This window comes from Diadema antillarum, unplaced genomic scaffold, assembly GCF_040938485.1.
Source record: "Diadema antillarum isolate AM-2024a unplaced genomic scaffold, OU_Dant_1.0 seq00000746_RagTag, whole genome shotgun sequence".
Lineage (NCBI taxonomy): Eukaryota > Metazoa > Echinodermata > Echinoidea > Diadematoida > Diadematidae > Diadema > Diadema antillarum.
In genome coordinates, this window is record NW_027271643.1 from 215,778 (window position 1) to 223,130 (window position 7,353).

The 7,353-nt window shown below is 35.8% G+C and overlaps 1 long non-coding RNA gene across 1 annotated transcript; it reads right to left on the minus strand.

The window, feature by feature from the left end:
• Positions 1–612: 612 nt before the first annotated feature.
• LOC139738499 (uncharacterized) lies at positions 613–6,411 on the minus strand. The gene is made up of 3 exons (XR_011711451.1): positions 6,208–6,411; positions 5,506–5,596; positions 613–2,199 (listed from the first exon to the last, which is right to left on the minus strand). It is a non-coding gene; the product is annotated as an uncharacterized lncRNA (long non-coding RNA).
• Between the last annotated feature and the right edge of the window lie 942 nt (positions 6,412–7,353).

Below are 7,353 nucleotides of genomic sequence, written 5' to 3' on the forward strand. Positions count from 1 at the left end.
CAAAATGCTTACAATGAATTATTAGTACAGCACCTAATTGTCCTGACTGGGAGACACCCCTGTTGGTACAATTTTATAAAACGATTTAAAAAAAGAATCACTGGACCATCAATTTTAATGAAAAACTAGACTTGTCAATGAAAATGTGTTAGAAAATGTGTTGTTCTGTTTGTTTTACATACATTTGATGCAAACTTTTTGTTATTTCAATAAACGTTAGAACTCTAAATTTCATTTTATCTCCATGATGTCTCAACGGTATAACTGAGAAATAAAGAGGAAAATATTGGGATAGCTAGATATATGTATTTTGCTAACAAGATCTCAGAGTATTAACTCCACAGGACAGTACTCTTGGCCTTCAAGACATCATTCATGGACTTTAATGTGGGTGTATTCACACACTGCCTAGCTGTGATGAACTTACAACAATATCTGAACTGTTCGGTTAAAAGAGACATTCTGCTGTAGGACAAGCTAATGTGCACAGTCACCTTGGATGCCTGTCTCTCACTTGTTCCTTATATTGCCATGGTATGGTCTTTCATGACATGAGATAAAGTACATGTATACTGTTATCAACATCGTTGAGCGGCTCAAACATATTCGCGGGTTGTTGAATTTGCGCTGCGTAACTGTCAACCCATTCACGATGTGCAGAGAAAATTGTGAAGATATTTTCGCGGGATTTAGAATTTGCGCTAGCCAGAAGTAACGCGAAATACACGAAAACTACATTGTATTATGTACCGCAAAAATGTATGCATTTACAGTATTGATCTTTGACCATGCTGTTTGAGAGGAACAAATCTCCTGACCACATGACATTGCAATTGTTCCTTAAAAAGAAAAAAAAATCTGATGAAAAATCATGTTACCATGTGAAACCCAGGATTCGTTTACTTTATGTTTTGCTTGATACCTCTTGCTCCTAAGATAAAACATTTGTTTCTTTCTTTTTTTTATGGGGGGGGGGGGGACTTTTGTAAATAGAGGTGTTGTCTATTTACTCATTTGCCAGTGCAGTATAGGGTACAATGAAATATTAAATATGGCTTTGTACACAGGATGTGATTTATCATTTTGCTTGAAACTTGGGAAAAGTAAACTTTTCATATTAAAAGTGTCTAGTTCAATGACCTTTGACTGTGAGCTATTCTGCCCAATATTAGGGAGCTTTAGATTTTGACGCGCGGACGTTTGAGCCGACGCTCGGCGCTGGACGTTCTCCTCTCCCTGCATTGTGAGGAGAAATAGCTTTAGATTATGCTGGGATGCAACGTATATAAAAAAAAAAAAATGTTGCAAACTGTGCGGACGTAAAAATAGGTCAGTACGTGTAGTGAAAAACTCAGGCGACGCAAGCTAAAAATAGATCGACTTTACGTGCGCTACTGCACACGCTAAGAACATGTTTTTTTCCTTTGAACGTCCGCGCGTCTAAAATCTAAAGCTCCCTATTAACCCATTGAGGACGGACTGATTCTCCTACAACACACATTTCCTACAGACACCTGCCAGAGTATACTCTGAACTTGTCCTCAATGGGTTTAACAGCCACATCTGCATCTCATGTGGTATGCCTGGCCAGGTACAAACCAACAAATTCCATTGAAGAGTTATGGTCATCATGAGATAATGGGGCTTGGGACAGACAGATGGTCGGACAACTCTAAGACAATGTCTCAGGCACCCTTGGTGAGGAAGCATAAAAAGTTAAACCTTGCAATCATGTTTTGACTATCTATTGGTAACCAGTTGCATGCCTAGTGAGCATTTATCAACCCGATGGCAGGGATGCCAACCTAGGGCTGAAAAGGCATGCTTTTGGTGAAAAAAAACAAAAAAACAACCAGCAGTATTTCCAACTTTTCTACAAATAGACCTGTGTAGAAGTACAATTTGGGAAAAGCAATATTTTCCATGAAACCTGCAGTATTTGGGCAAAAAAGTATAAAATGCAGCAATAAAGTAACAGTTGGCATCTCTGCTACAGGATATTCGACATCATGTTTGTAAATGAATCTTCCTCCCTGACTCTTTGGCATTTCTTTGACACGTCACTTCTTGCATGTCCAGTTCTATCAGGGTGCCCATGCCATCTGTTTCATCTCCAGCACACCAAGCTGCAGTCTCCAGGAGGAATGTCATTTCCACAACATTCATGGTTGACTAGAACAGCTGCCACATAAGCCACACCTGATATGAACATGATAAAGATGAACAAATTCTGAGTCTCCACAAACTTGCTCTTGGTGTCGGTACAGTTTCATTTACACACCAAGAATAGTTTTTCCCAAAATGTTTAACATCAATTGAATATATTGATGACAGCCATTTTCTATGGGTGACACATCAAACAACTGAACAAGAATTACTATGCAAGAGAATGATCCAAAATAATCTTACACAAGCTTCGATCAAATGTGATGTTCTGTATGGTAATTATGTATGCTCTATTAAACACTGTATTATTCAAGAAGGTTTCTTAAAACTCATAATTACATAGAGTCAGCAAATGCAGAAAACATAGTGAAACACTGTGTGAGAGTTTGATAAAAATTAGACAGACTTTAAAACAAAAGTTATGTTTCGATTCTTTCCATGTGTGGCCCTCTCTAGAGAGGAACAAATTCTTTATGTAAATAATTATAAACTTAAAAGGATTTTCAGAAAATGAAAGTACTATTGATGTAAAAGAGCACTTAATAGACAACTCCAAAGCAGACATGGAGAATAATTTTCTATTACAATCTGTCATAAAAAGGTCAAAGGAATGTACTTTTCATTGAATTCCATATTGTACTTTTCATGAAAAATCTATGACTTGTGAAATTCCTTTCATCGTTCTTGATATACCAATTTAATGCTGTGAAATAAATCATGCTTAGAGAGAGAAGCATACAGAATAAACCAAAATAATAACGTTTCAAAACTTATTAACCAATTGCTAGATTTTCCTAAATTTCTCACCTCATGTTTCACTATTCTGCACTTGCTGAATCCTCATCTATGTTTCAAAGCTGCTCTTAAAGGTAGGGAATACCTTTTACAGACCTCCCAAAATGCAGCAAAACATTAAATATGAACCTCAGGGGACTTGTTTAAGCCACTGCTGAGAAATTTGGAAGTCAACCGTGCTGAGTTATCTACAATTTGAATAATGCACAAAACTCAACTACTCAGTAGTTCTGTGTGTCAGCCACATTTAACCCTTTTTGTTGCAGTCTTCTGTATTTTTTATCTATAAACACAAATCTAAAAGTATAAGAGCTGATGTAATAACATATAGAGTGTGTGGCAAGAATGTATATAGAAATGTTTGTAAGTTTGATGAACTTTCTTCACAAAATATACATGATGGACACACATGCAGTGCATGGGTCCGCAAATGTAGCCTAGTAATGTACTGGAATTTACAGTGAGCCCCGAAGAAAACATACCGAAAAAAAATTCAATTCAAAATCTAACGGTCAATAAAAATGTACTAAATGTTACCTTCCACTTTCAATACTTTATGGGAGTTTCTAAAATGATACTCTCTTCAACATACCACTGTATTTATACAACTCTTCATTTAAGGCATGCAAATGGGATTCCCTACCTTTAAAGACTGCATGATATAAATGCTTTACAAAGTGAAAGCAATGTCATAGACTTAGTAAACTAGAAATGTCACTATGATGACTGGTATGTCTCCGCCATAATTCATGGTTCTCAAAATAGGTCTTGAGTACTTCTTGACAATGTGAGATGACAGTTTCACATAACTGGCCATAAAATTAAAATGTTTGTCACAAATGTGTTGAGTATCTTTGAACTAGGTTTAATTTGGATGAATGGCTAAGTTGTTTAACCCTTAAAGGGCCGGGGGCGGAATCCGCCCCCTCGACATTTCGCGCTATAATTCTGTAACACGAAAAGGCCTCGTCGCGAGGCTTCTTGACTTTGTTTGTTTAAGTCTCGCGCAACTTTTGAGACCAAATCTGCAATGTCTGCGCATACTTTTGCGAAGCCACGCCCATTTTTGTAACAGAATGTCGTCCCAAAATGGGCACAATTTTGTGATTTTGTGTACATTTCCTATGGAAAACAGTGCTCTGTCATGAAAGTCATTAAAACCTGATTATTTTTACAATTAATCACTTTCATTGATTGATTTTGTGCTAATTATGGTAGAAAAGTGGTCAGTGACAATTTCCAATGAAAAAAACAAAAGTTGAAAAACAACGAAATACATAAGAAATTCTGAAAACAATAAAATACATAAGAATTGAAATGAGTTTTGGAAGTTTTTGTGATGTACAATTGTTGAATATGCTAAAACAGATTTACAGATCAAAAATTAGACTCACTGCTTTTAATTAGGCTAAGATATGATCTTGAGCTTAATTTGCATAATTAATTTTAAAATCAAAATTCGAAAACCCGGTCTGAGCATAGCCAAAAAAAGCCCAGCCAGTAGGGTTAAGAAAGTAGTATTTGATAATTTTCCCTTGACCTTTGACCCTTGCCCTTTGATCTCACGGCTCACAATTCTTCAAATAATCACTAACTGGCAAGTTCTTCCTTTTTCATTACAATTCTTTGAGCTACAGTGTATTTTCAAAATATGGGAAAATTGTGACATTTGAACATTTTCCCTTGACCATTGACCCCATGGCCAAACACTTTCCCAACAGAATCATGGTGCAGTAATGAATATAATAGGGCATACCTAGTTTTATTAAATTCATTCATTGAGTAATCTCCCAGGTTTGGAGAAAAAGTGTAACTTCAGCATCAAATATTAAAATTTTAGTACTATAACATGCCCTTTAACCCTCAACCTTAGACTCCATGACCAAAAAATTCTCCCCAAACCACTATCAGCAGTACATGTGTATATGCATGTATGTACTATTAAAGTTTCATGGAGATACATCGAGCCATTTCTGAGATATGGAGAAAAAAAGGTTTAACTTTAGCATTTTCACTTGACCTTCGACTAAAAGGTCCAAAGCTTTTCCTAAAGAATCTTTATTGGGGAACTGTATACACTAAGTTTCAAGAAAATACCTGCAGGCATTGCATAGATATGGGGGAAATAGTGAAATTTCAAGAATATAGACCTTTGACCTTGACCATGTGCACCCAAAAGTTGATAGGCACAACTTTGTCTACTCATGCATACATGTGCCATTTTTCATTAGGATACCTCAAACAATTTGGAAATTCATTATGCTATCCACAAAATTCATTAAGGACGGACAACCCAAACACAAATTGCCTCCAGCAATACTCCATGGTGGAGCCATACAAACAAAGGTTTTACATCTGAACATATTTGAAAAAAACACCTGTAAACATCTTATGTTTCTATAAGGGCAACCTCAATATATCATTGTCATATTCATGCTTGTCCGTTCAGTAAAATGTAATATGATCTTATTACTTTTTGTCACCTCTTTGTGCAGTAGGCCTAAAGGTGCATTTGTATTCACAGAAAGCACAGGATATTCTTACCTTGTTTCAGGCAGATCAATACTTCAATGCAAGATGTATGGAGACCTCAAACCAATCCACCCAGATTACTATGAAGGAAGTGAAATCCTTTCTGTTCCATAGTAAGACATAATGATAAACAACAAAAAAGGAAGTTGATTATTTCAGTTATGCTTGTTAACTTGTTGTACTCTTGTCATGAGCAATGGTTGCAACACTTCTATGATTAATTACTGAAGTGAATTGAGACATAGACATGATTTTTCCATGACATCACATATTCACAAAAGGATGATATCTAACATACTAGGGGTATACCTACTTCTAATTTTAGATAAATGAAAGTTAGCCATGGGAATAGTTTTGCTGGTTGTGACACATATTGTAGCTGAAATGCATGCAGTTATCAAGCACTGAGTCATATGTTATTCTCCCTTTTCTAGATGAAACAACTGTAAAAGATAGAAAACATGGTTTCACAATTCTTTTTCTTTTTAGTGGTACAATCAGCCATCAAAACATATCATTTCTTAACCAAGGGTGGCCCATAGTCTATCGGCTCTGGGCCACTGCAACATTGCTAACGCAAAGCCTTGAATATTGTATGGTAGAACAAAGTTCTACAGAGCATTCAGTTAAAACGAACACTTGGTTTGTCATTTATATGAATTGTTTTTTTTTTTTTAAAACTTCATGAAAGATAAAGTGACGTGTAAAACTTACATCAAGCTGTCTTTGTTTTTCCAAAGCATCAACCTCTCTTGCATTCTTCCGAAACTCTTTTTGGATGCATTTCCTGTAGTAGTTTTTGTCAGAGTATGTTAGCTTGTTGCCTTCACGGAGTAACTGCCGGTACAACCCAAGCACAGCTGTCCTGCACCACAATACATGAGCCGTAGACATCATGCAGCTTTTACTGTTGGTCTATTCCCAGTTGAGATAGTCTGAGCATTGAAATAATCAAGGGGAGACAAACAAATGGTTGATATTGATGATGGTTTTTTCAAGTGTCACTTAAAAATTTCAGGAAAGTTTAGTCAAGGAACACAATTTTTCCACAAAAAAAAAAAATCAGTAAAGTCATACTAAAAAATATGAAATAAAACAATAAAGACCAATTATGCTAAAATATCTCCTTCATGGTCATATGAAATAAGTCATCTCATTACATCTAGTGGAACATGCCAATCAATTTAAGCCCATGATGAATTGCCTGCACTGTTTACCTGCAGCTACTAACACAATTGTGCATAAAATTGTTCTTCTACGTAGGGTTGTAAATCAATAAATCCCCCAAAGACATCATTATTCCATGAATATTGTACAAGCCTACGAGAAACCTCTGCTAAGATTCCGATATATTTATGCATTTCCTTAAGGTACCAATTGAATACACCTGTTATGATATAGAGATCATTCTTTTGCTGTTGCAGCGCCAATTTTGCAGAATATTACTACCTGGTACTCACTGACTATTACTATGTTGCCACACAAACTTACGGCTCAGACATACGCTAAACATTTTGTAGAACTTTGAAAAGGTATACAGGCATCTTCTTTTTTTTTCCAGATGTCTAGAAAGTTTTGTAAAGCACATAGAGAATCATTTGCACTAAAATGTTAATTCTATTTCCACAACAGCAAGAGTAACCATTTTTGGACGTGTAATGAAGTGAAATATGAATGCAAATTATGTTGGATTAACAGAAACTTAACAATTAATGCCAGTATGAGAATAACAGAATGCTGGTGGAGTACAAAAGGGTATTAATAATATTTTATTATATACAATTCCACAAACATATTAAAGTTTTAAAGCCGTAGAATAATTCTAGTGCCTAGTGGAATCCCTCAAGAAGCGTAGCAACC